We start from the raw sequence: 12,229 nt of genomic DNA on the forward strand, positions 1-12,229 counted from the left end.
GCCAATGTCTGACTGCCTGTTTGTCTGGCTGCGGTACCGTAGCTCTCCAACGGATGGACCGATTTCGAAGCGGTTTTTTTTACGTGAAAGCGAGTTTCCTTGTGGTGGTTCTTAGCTATGTTTTGATAAAAATCGATCCAGTAGTTTGAAGAGTATCAGCTCATTTCCAAAATGATGTAAGGCATTTTTGACATTAAATTGATTTTTTTGGCCTAATGCGTAGGTTTTATAAAATGTTTAAGGCCGTGCCATCGGTTTGCCTCTATCACTGTCACATTTCGCAAATAAGAACGGGAAAGCCCATGCGCGCCAAGTGTAAATTTTGCTCGAATTTAATCGATTTTATTTATTTTAAAAACGTTGCCTTACAATAGCAAAATTCGAAAGCTGTCAAATTACTATTTAAGTTAAGATTGTTTTTTCTTCTTTTTTTTGTTTATAGTGTCACATAATAAATAACAGAGTAAAGTTTGATTAAAAGTCCGAGTTAGAGGTTACTTTGGGAATTAATTGTATCGAGCGAAGTGTCATATTTCGTGTATCGGAGCTGTGTTATTAAAGATAATATAACCAAGAACTACATATATTTTTTCCACGTCTACAAATATCAACGTCTCTTAGAAAAACATGATCATATAAGGAGATTTTTCGCCTTCTGGCTCAGGGAACCGCCTTAATTTAATAGTTATAAAATAATCCGTCTCCTCATTAGCGAGCCTTCTCCGCTCGTCTGAGGTAAGCAAGACTTTGTTTTGCTCAACTCATCATTACGTACCTCATTACGGGCAGATCACTCGCTTAATTTGTGCATTTCCGATCCAAAGATATTCAAATTTCAACCCTAATGACGCACGGGAAATGTTAATAAAATGTTAATGCGGCGAAAGCGGTCCCCGGTACCAATAAGTGACAGATTTGCTTGACAACCAGAGCTTGTTTGTAGGATATGAATAAGTCACGATTGGTTTTTTGTTCGTTTAGAGTTTTAGAGCATGGGATTGTGAATATTGTGATGCTAGGAATTTTAACTACGAATAGACGTCTTTCAGACTTTTATTATTATCTAGAGTTTCTCTTTATATCATATGTAAAGCAGTGGGGTTTATGAAATTCGTCAGTCCAGAAACCCCGATATCTGAAAGTATTATAGAGTCGAATTTAAACTATCGTGAGACATATTAACTTAACTAACTTAGCGGTTACACTCACGTGTTTTTAGAACTCGTGAAAACACGTGAGTGTAACCGCTAAGTTAGTTAAATATTATAGAGCCCGACCGATGTTTCGGTTTCAGCATAAAAAATCATGTTTCGGCCGAAGGTTCCTGCACCGAAAACCGTATTTTCGATAGTTTCCGATCGCAGTTTCAGTTTCGAGAGGTTTCGACAGAAAATCTGGTTTCGGTCTAACAAATATCTGTGCTCATCACACAAATAAATACCCTTACCGGGATTCCGGGGCGAAGAGACTGAAATACTTAAACAGCTGCCAAAACCGTAAATGAAAACAGACTTGACTAACTGAAACGAACAGCCTGTTTGTTTCTATCCATTATTAGCTGGATTTACTAAAAATGCAAGTTTAATTTAATTTAATTTATGCAGTCTGATCTAACGAAGGCTGCGCGACCACTGAGGATTTTTGTTATTCGACAGCTATGGACGGCGAACTAAACTATTATTTAATCAGAATTTAATTAATCTATTATTATTAGTACCAGTATCCATTATTATGATCAATCTATTAAATTTAAATGTCAAGATTTATTTATTATTAATTTTAACATAATTTTAATTTTAATAATTTTAATTTTATAATTTTATTTTAATTCTTATTATAATTGCAACTGTTATCTTATTGTGTTATGCTTATTATGTATATGGACCAATGTTGTCTGCAATAAATGATAAATAATAATAAAATAATACCTAACTTTAACTATTGAGACATTTAGGGTTTACTTTCTATTGGACATTTCATACCGTTAATATTGACATCCAAATTAGCTTGAACCTTAGATGGATCAACAATTAAATTCTGTGACCGTATTAAATGTTTTAGCGGGACTGTTATTTTCGCAGAAAAAAGGGTTATTACACAGGGGGGGATTACACAGTATTAATACTATGTAATCTATTAAAAAATAACCCTTTTTTCTGCGAAAATAACAGTCCCGTTAAAACATTTCATACGATCACAGACTTTAATTGCTTTCGTGTGTACTTACATGTAATAATAATATGTTTGCCGAATTCTATATATAATTTTGATAGCATTTTCGATTATTTTTATACCTGTAACGAAATAGGCTACGCACACAGCAACACATATATCACGCATAGACTTATGTGACATAGAGCAAAAACACCCTTTAAGGGGCCCACTGATTATCAGTCCGCCGGACGATATCGGCCTGTCAGTTAGAACAAAAATTTGACAGTTCCGAACAACTGACAGGCCGATATCGTCCGGCGGACTGATAGTCAGTGGGCCCCTTTAGACATAAAACGTCACCTATCATCGCCATTTTAAATCTAGAATTGTATGTTTAAATTCAGTTATTAACCGTACGGTATTTTCAGAGAGAATTTCAAAATCCATTTTTTTTTTAAATAAGGTATGCGGCTTTTATCCTTGCCGGAAAAAGTTCTTAGCAGAAAAAAAAGGAATGAGCCCATTCAACTGTAGGATAGCAAAGCATTGCTATAGAAAGTGCATGTGCAATTGTGCACAGCCGTGCATTCCGATAATAACTTGATCATAATATTTGACGCAAGTACAGTCAGCTAAATGACAAAACAGCGGAAATGCATCCCGCTCATTGACGGCGGCTCAAAGAATTGATTATCGCACTATTACCGGAGCGGAGTGTACCGGATAAGGGATACAGAAGGCGCGTTGCTTTTGTCACGTGATAAGATAGAGAGATAGATTTATCTTTATTTGTGCACCTAAGTAAAATATACAGCTTCAGGAAGAACGATTGATTAAAAGATAGACATACTACAGGGTGATAGTATGTCTTCCAGGGGGGTTAGCACGGTCGCATTTTATCGTTTGTCACCATGCCTGTCACGTTCTAACAGACGACCGGTCTGGCCTAGTGGGTAGTGACCCTGCCTGTGAAGCCGATGGTCCTGGGTTCGAATCCCAGTAAGGGCATTTATTTGTGTGATGAACACAGATATTTGTTCCTGAGTCTTGGGTGTTTTCTATGTATTTATGTATTTGTATATTATATATATCGTTTTCTGAGTACCCATAACACAAGCCTTCTTGAGCTTACTGTGGGACTTAGTCAATATGTGTAAGAATGTCCTATAATAATATTTATTTATATTTATTATTTAACAAGTATGTAAGTGCGAAAGTGACGGGCATAGTGACAGACGATAAAAATGGAACTATGCTGCGCCCGCAGGCAACCTTAGGGTAGAACACAAAGCTTTGGGTAGACAAGATTCACAAGGTAGAACATAAAGCAGTGGAAAAATTATTGCAGGTAAGACCATCGTAGGGCAAGAACTCTTGTATTTGATTTATACTTTCATGATTTTTACTCATTATTATTCACAACGACAGGACTTAATCGCGTAAAATATGTTTTAAAACCGACGTTTCGAGGACGGCGCTGTCCACGTGGTCTAAGAGAAGACTGGCTAAAGTTGACGTGGACATCTTCTAGGCGCGCGAGTTTTTCGAATTACCCGCACTTGGTCTTGTTTATTAACTTGAACGTTGTTTGAACGTTGTTTTATTTTATTTTTATTTTTTATAATAACTCTCGTATTTGTATACGTACGCGTAACGTCACAAAAGAAGAGCTTGACTGCTTCTGCTTCACCGACCTTCTTCTGTATGTGGAGGAACCAAAAAGATCCTGCAGCTGTTTGAAGTTGCAGGTTTGGATCGAGAGTTGTAGTAGGTGGCGATCACAATAGATCAGAGATGGTCGCAGTGATTCATAGGCTCTGGAGCCTTACATAGCCCATAGAAAAAGAAGAAGAAGAAGAAGAATGTGGAGGTATACAAGCGCAGGAGTTAATAAGGACGAAAGAGCTTGTAGACGTGTTTCCCTTATCCTTATGGTCTTCGCCACATTGACGTTAAGGAAAAAATAACCATCTTTTATATTTTCATGCCCTTTGGGGTGGAGACACTTGGCCCGTGGCCCAATGCTCTACAGCTTTTTAAAGAGCTATCCAGAAGATAGTCGACTTTACTGGCGACCGAAGAGCTGGCAGCTCTCTCGCGCAACGTATTAGCATCGCAATACAGCGGGGAAATGCTGCCAGCATCCTCAGCACCATGTCAAAGGGGCCACATTTTCTAGATGTAGTTTTATAGATGTTTTATTTTATATTTGATATGTTTGCTTTTAACAAATCTCTTCTTCTATCTAGCGTTATCCCGGCCTTTGCCAGGGTCCGCTTTCCTACTAGCCTTTCTCCATTTTGCGCGATCCTGGGCGTCCTCTCGTGTGAGCCCGTTTACGCTCATATCGGCTTTCACGACATCGAGCCATCGCTTTTTTGGTCTGCCCTGGGGTCGGGGGCCGTCAAGGGCTAGGTTAAGGCATATGTTTCCTACGTAGTCATCTGGCCTGCGACAAACGTGGCCGAACCACCGGAGGCGACATTCTTGGAGCTTCTCCGCTACGTCACGGACTGCGAGACTGCCACGGATCGCGTAACGCCGCACATCCACCGCAGCATCTTCATCTCTGTAACGCGAAGCTCCTGAACGTGCCTTCCAAGAACCGGCCACGTCTCGGCGCCATAAAGTAGGACTGGACGGATAATGCACTTATACACTAGCCCTTTGAGTCTAAGCGGTATTCTGCGATCGCAGACGACTCCTGTGACCTCCCGCCATTTAGACTAAGCCGCGCTGATTCGGGCCCGGATGTCGTGGTCAATGGTCCCGGACTCATGCAGTACTGATCCCAGGTACTTAATCTTGTCCGTTTTCACGGCGGGTTCGTTCCCTATATTGATGGGAGTGGAATACGTACTTCCGCAGGCCATGTATTCGGTCTTTGCGACATTTAGCTTCAGACCTCCATTTTCTAGCGAGCCTTTCCACTGGTTCACCTTTCGCTCTAATACCTTTTTGTCTTCGTCTGTCAGTGCGATGTCGTCTGCATACATGAGCAACCACGGCGGTGGGTCTTCTATCTCCGCCGTGACGGCGTCAAGCACCACACTAAACAGAGAGGGGCTCAGAGCGGATCCTTGGTGAATCCTTGGTTTGCATTTAACAAATGTATTCCTTTAATAACTTTATAATATCATATTCTTCTATTTTTTCTGATGTAGAATATTTAGTACTGTGAAGTGGCAATGACGCGTGCACTGTGTTTTTTATGTTATATGGTAATAATCCTTTAAGGATTATATTGAAACGGAAAATAAATTTCAGCGTACTGTGCCCCGCAACACCGCGCCGTATCCCGCGCTGTGATTTTCGACACATTTGCCTTTAAGTGCTCCGAAAGTGATAATTTTCCGGTCGCTGTTGAATGAATGGATGAATGACTGAATGGATCTGGACTGTTTGCGGATCCGGCCCGTGATTGGCCGAGTGTTTTGTTTAGTGAACGTTTAATTTGTGGGGGATAGTGGATAAATCGGTTAATTGGTACATGTGGAATAATGTTAGAATGGTGTGGGCAACAGGCAACAGGTGATAGAGCGAACAATGTTCGGTGCCTATACTTTGTTTAATTTAATTAGGATTAGAAATAACTCGTGGTTTTAAATCAGGAACGTGTTGCATAAAGTTGTTTAGTACTTAAGTCACGAGTAATAAAATTAAAGGTCACACGAACCCGCCGACAAAATGCCGCTCCCATACAATCTAAGTTACGCTCTCATATTAAAACGACATTACTTACATGAAACTTGACATGAACATTTACGTAACATATGTGACGTTTTCAACCAAAAGGTACCACATTGTCGCCTGTTGATAAGGTTGATTTCTAATTGAAGCTATATGGAAATAGCGCCTTACTGACAAGCGACAATAAGTACCCTTTTAATTGAAAATGGCACATATGTATTTTTCTAAATCGAAATTCAAAAATCGGCCCCTGGTATCTATTATATATCGGTACTACTGATTCAGTAGTTTAAGTACAAAAAGCGGTAACAGACAGACAGTTACTGTCGCATTAATAATATTAGTAGGGATGACCAATCTGATAAATTTAAAAGTGGAAAAATTACAGCCTTGGTTTAGACTTGAACTCACGACCTCTGGATCGATACTCCAGCGCACTGCCAACTGAGCCACCAAGACCTCATCCATAGTCAGCAAATCTTTCCACTACATGGGCCATAGACATAGTATAGTAGTTTATAGACATGAAACCGAGCGGCCAGGGGTAAGAGAAAGACATATTCATGTATTGACAGGTGAATGGCAGCATAATCCTTTTTCTCTTTCACTCTTATAAATTTCGGTATTTCGCCATCGCCTCCTACCTATGCTGCCATAACCCGACCATGAAAAAAAACCCGGTCGGTGATAAGGACAAAGCATGGCACTATTTTCTCTTTCCTCTTATAGGAATCTCAATAAGACTATCTTTCTCTATCAAAGAGTGTCAGGCCCTTGACATGGGCAGTATTTTTGTTTTTTCACTTATAAATTTATTTCTAAGCTTCATAGCATCGTTTGCAGACGTTTCTGCTTGTTAAAAATTAACTAATATGATGTTCTGTAATTTTTCATTTTTTTTTGCGCATTTTTGTATTGTTTGCATAAATAGCATCCTACCTAGCTACCTTATCAGAAAATCCCAATTAACCTTCCAATCCTCGCCATACCGCCTGACTGAAACAGAGCGAGCCATTAAAAAAATCCTGTGTATTCATAAAAGCGGTCATCGACCGCAAAAAACTATCGACACTGAATAGAAAAAAACTCACAAAAATATCCGCGCTCTCAAAAGAGCTGTAGATTGTCGCGGTTAGGCCCCCCTGGCTTTATTCCCGTCACTACGTGGGCTATCTGCTTGGCAAACCAGTATAAAGGCCACCTATAGACCCTTTGGATCCTGGAAGGCAAAATTGAAAAGACGAGAGGCAGTGGAAAGCCTAGAATCACATATCTGAGCCAAGTAAAAGAGAATGCATCGTACGAGCAAATCAAAAGACTCAGGAAAGAAAGGATTGGCAATTACTCCACCGACAAGAGCAAAGCTCTTAAGTTATGATGATGATGATAGACCCTTTGTATCATAAATCACCCAACAGTTCCAGTATGTACCTACTACAATTTATGGTTCACAAAATTAACACGTAATTAAGTATACCAATCTTCTTTTTAGTGTTGTCTGAGATGTTTCTTCCTTCTGTGAAACTTTTTTGCTTAAGAACTGCGACATTCAAATAATATTTACTTCTGGATGAAGATATTCGAATTATACGAACGGGTCTACCGCGATTTAATTTCATTGTTTTTACCTTAAATTCCGACGTTTCAGCTGAATTGCACCAGCTGTGGTATCGGAAAGACCGACGGTCTGACGGTGGTGTGGTGACAGTGTTTTTATAAACTAATTTCGGGTAGTTTAGTGTTGTTTACTTAGATCTCCGTTGACATTTTGCTGGGACGTCAGTCTTTCCGTAACCATGTCTAAGTAACTCAGCTGAAACGTCGGAATTTAAGGTAAAAACAATGAAATTAAATCGCGGTAGACCCGTTCGTAATTTCGTATAATTAAATATGAAAATATTCGAGTTAGTGTAGGATCATAGTTGGGAGCTTTTGGTGATTTTACGGTACTTAATGAAGCCATGACCGAAAAGGTTTGAGCTTTAAGAAGCCGAAGTTTATGCCCGCACCATGCATCAAACCGAACTAACCGAAGCTATATATGGGGGTGCCACTACAATTCCTTGGAATTCGTGCGCAAACCTTCAAGAATAGAGATGGGAGCATCTTAAGACGAAAGGGGACGACCGCCTCGAAACCGGTTTTCCATACAAACATATTTCCCATTTTTCTCTGTATTTTAATCATAGCTTGCCCGACCGTTAGATTGTTTAGATTTTTAGGAGCGAAAAACAGGTTTTATACAATTTTTTAAAAGCTAGCTAAGGAAAAATCGAAAAATCTAACGGTCGGGCATAGCTATGATTAAAATAAGTACCTACATCAAATTGTGGAAATATATTTTCCATAATGTCAATATCCAGGGAGGAAAATGAGGACTACGTTTGTATGGAGAATCGATAGTCCCCTATCCTCTTAAATGTCAGTAACGCACTTGCAACCCCTAGTGTAGTGCTCGTTTGCCTCCTATATAATGAAACAAAAAAGTGTAGGAACGTATGAAATGTGGATGTACCGGTAATACCGGTATTGACAAAATGAAGTGATTCATCGGTGAATAGGTAGAACTTTATAAAGGTATTAACATAATAAATAGGATGGGACTCGAATATCTATATAAACATAATGACAAGTCAAGCTGCCCCTCACTACACCATATTTGAACAATTAGTCAAAACTAATTTTCACCAATGCAGTTTTCGAAAACTAGTTTTGACTAAAAGTCCCAGTTAAAACTAGTTTTCACCGAGGCCTTACGGAAAACTAGTTACGTTTTTACTGAGGCGATACGGAAAACTAGTTTTAACTAGGGAATACGCGTTTTCACTAAAAACGGTCGGTGAATACACTGTATACAATAACTCCGTAGACTTTGTCTCTGAGTTATTTTATAGCTCACGGTTATACTGGTTTGTGATAGGGGGGATTGCTCAGGGATGGCAATAACACCTCTGTTATTAATTCTTGGGCGGTCGTCCGCCGCAGCCGAATCGAAAAATAAAATAACTATCATTCATTTCCGTGCTTATATTCCGATTGGGGGTAGCTTCACTCGGGATAATTACTTTGTTTTGCGTTCATAGGGCTCTGAGCAATCGAAGGGCCAAAAGGTAAATACCTAAGTGACTCCAATGAAAATATCGCGGTACCGTTTAGTTTATTGAAAAGCAGTGGTATTTTCTTTCAGGTTCTTGAATATGCGAACCATCATAAGTCACTGCAGCAGTGTATGAATGTATATTTTCGTTGCATTTTTTATTACTCTGTAGCAAAAGTAATAAGTTGACAGTAATAAGTTGATTTTGATCAATGAATAATTTTGTTCTTGTGGCTCGGGTCCGGGTTGCATAGAGTACCTACTCGTACATTTTAACTGACTTCCAAAAAAGAGAACGTTAGACCTTCGTCTTATAAGATAGGTATACCTAAGTATGCATATCGTAAAGAGCCCGGCGGCTGCGTTTATAGCTACTGCATTATACCTATAGTTTCCAGACACCTAAAAAGTTGCATTCTAAACACCATTAGACAGGAGTGGACGCGGAGGCGGGAGAGGATGGTTCAAAATATTGTAGGCGGTGCGGTGGTATACTTCATTTTATTCAAATTAATATTACATTCCAAAATATAAATAAGATATTAACGAAAAGTTCAACTATTTATATTTAAAAATTAACTAAAAATCTACTTTCGGACTTTTACGATAAACTGAAATAGGTAAATGTGACTGAGAAAAAGTGACCAAGGCCTCCAGTGCCCCAGGCTGGAATCGAACCAGCGTCCTCTGCTGCTCTTTTACCATAGAATCGAACCTCCACTCTTATCCACACTCACCACTACACCGCTGGCGAACTTTTTCACTATTTTGTAAATGATTAAGTTTAAACCAAAAAATGTCATACGCATTCGGCGCCGGCCTGATCGGGATACAATTGATCGCACTCCACATTGCATAAATACATACTTACGTAAGTAATTTGTGTTATTATTGCCCTGAAGCTGGGTTATTGATGCCAGATGAGTAGTGGAAGAAAAATTCAAAAGAACAGTGACTCAGCCGCCCAAATATCGCTCTATACTGTAGCATCCTCGCGTGTAAAGGGGCCCACTGACTATCAGTCCGTCGGACGATGTCGGCCTGTCAGTTAGAACAAAAATTTGACAGTTCCGAACAACTGACAGGCCGATATCGTCCGGCGAACTGATAGTCAGTAGGCCCCTTAAGAATAACCATTGCTCGTCCATTTGAAATTGTTTGATTACTGAATGTTTTATTGCTGTATTAGCAAAGAAGCAAATACCCTCTCTCGTGTTGAAATTAGGTTAGAGGCAGTTTTTTATCTGAGCACTGTTCCGTCCTTGACTCTATGGCGATAACAGCTCCGCGATTAGGGGTCATCCATTAATTACGTCACACGTTTAGGGGGAGGGAGGGGGTCAAGATAATGTGACATGTTGTGACAAGGGGGAGGGGGAATCACAAACTTTGTGACGTCGCTAACTACGATGTAACCGAAAATGGTTTTGATTGTTTTATTCGCTGTTAGCAGTGGAATAACTAGTTTTTCAATGATAATCGATTGTTTTATGTATGTATTTTTATTACTAATCGGCTTCGTGTTTATTAGATTCTAACTTTGCTTTTGTCGTTAAAAAAATTGTAAAAACTAATTGAAATTGTTGATTTCGTTAAAAACAAAATTGCCAAATATGTGACGTCACACCAGAAGGGAGGGGTTAGCTAAAGGTGACCAAGTGTAACAAGAAAGGGGGGAGGGGTCAAAAAATCTTAAAATTCGTGTGATGTAATTAATGGATGACCCCTTATGCGGTATATCTGGTTGTCAAATAGACGTTTGAAAATGCACCACAAAACTAGTTTCCGTTATCAATTATTTTTCCCCTTACTAGCGGGGAAAAACGCATTTTGTCCACTAGTGGGGAAAGTAATTTGACCTTGGATGGAGCGTGTTTAAGTAGCTTGACAGATAACAAAACGTAAAACGCTCATAATAATGGTTCGTTCGATATTAATTATCATTAAACAAATGGTTTGAGAATCTAATAAAAAATACCAAATTTAGCTTTATTTAATGATTTTATGTCATAAACCTTTAAGTTCCATAAGAAACGTTTATTTTTTAATAATGATGTTAAATATAATTCTGAACGCACAAGTTGATTCGATGCAATTACAAAACGCATCATTGACATTTCATACGTCAGAAATTTCAACATTGTCAACAAAATTTTTACTTAATAACTTCTCACGTAAAAATACAGAATTTCCAGAGTTTTTGTTATAATATCGTAAAAAAATTAGTGATTCCAGTGATAAAGATGATCTAACGCCAGTGGATATTGCACTTTCCTCGCTATAGTGAGGTGAAAAGTTTTGTGTTACACACGGGTGCAAATGTATTTTACTTCTCGTGTGTTGAACCACTCGCAACGCTCAGGATTCTATTTTGAAACCACTCGCTTCGCTCGTGGTTCAACTATAGAATCCTTTCGCTTGCTCTTGTTTCAATTCCACACTCGCGGGTAAAATACAACTTTGCACCCTTGTATAACAAATAACTATTACAAAGAGGTGTATGTAAAACTATTACTCGCTCTAATTTCTTTGTACCTATCTGACAATTACTTTACTAGCAACGAAAGCAAGTACCAGACATAGATATACCTATGTTACTGGAATGTTCACGTTAAATTTCATGTTAATCCAAAATGTCGTTTTAAATTAATGAGAACGTAACTTCGATTGTACAGTGACAGTGAGCAGCAGAAGTTGCTAAGCGGGCGAGGTGTTCAAAATGATCTTGACGCGACTTTATTGTTAAGAGGATAAGAGCGTGTCAAGGTAATTTTGGACACCTTGCCTGCTTAGCAACTTCTGCTGCTGACTGTATTTCGGAGGTTAGATTTGTGAGATCTTAAACTGGTGTTGCCGCTTTAAATAGACTAAAGTGGTTGCTTAGAATAACTTTAAAAGTGGAAAAATTACTGCCTTGGGTGAGACTTGAACTCACGGCCTCTGAATAGATACCAACTCCAGCGCTCTGCCAACTGAGCCACCAAGACCTCAACCATAGTCAGCAAATCTTCCCACTATATGGGTCTAGGGGACCCTAGCGACATCTACCGTAAGAGCGTTACACTTCTTAAACGGCCACCGGAGTTCCAAGTCATATTGGACATTCACCATTTACGATTTACCAATTCTAAATTAGTTTTTAACAAACAAAAACGTTGTCGTCTGCTAAACGTCTGAGTTCAAGTCTCACCCAAGGTAGTAATTTTTAGGGTTCCGTACCCAAAGGTTAAAAACGGGACCCTATAAGTAAGACTCCGCTGTCCGTCTGTGTGTCAGCAGGCTGTATCT

The 12,229-nt window shown here is 39.1% G+C and overlaps 1 non-coding gene across 1 annotated transcript; it reads right to left on the reverse strand.

The window, feature by feature from the left end:
• Positions 1 to 11,851: 11,851 nt before the first annotated feature.
• Positions 11,852 to 11,928, reverse strand: Trnat-ggu (transfer RNA threonine (anticodon GGU)). The gene has a single exon. It is a non-coding gene; the product is annotated as a tRNA-Thr (tRNA).
• Between the last annotated feature and the right edge of the window lie 301 nt (positions 11,929 to 12,229).

This window comes from Cydia strobilella, chromosome 12, assembly GCF_947568885.1.
Source record: "Cydia strobilella chromosome 12, ilCydStro3.1, whole genome shotgun sequence".
NCBI lineage: Eukaryota > Metazoa > Arthropoda > Insecta > Lepidoptera > Tortricidae > Cydia > Cydia strobilella.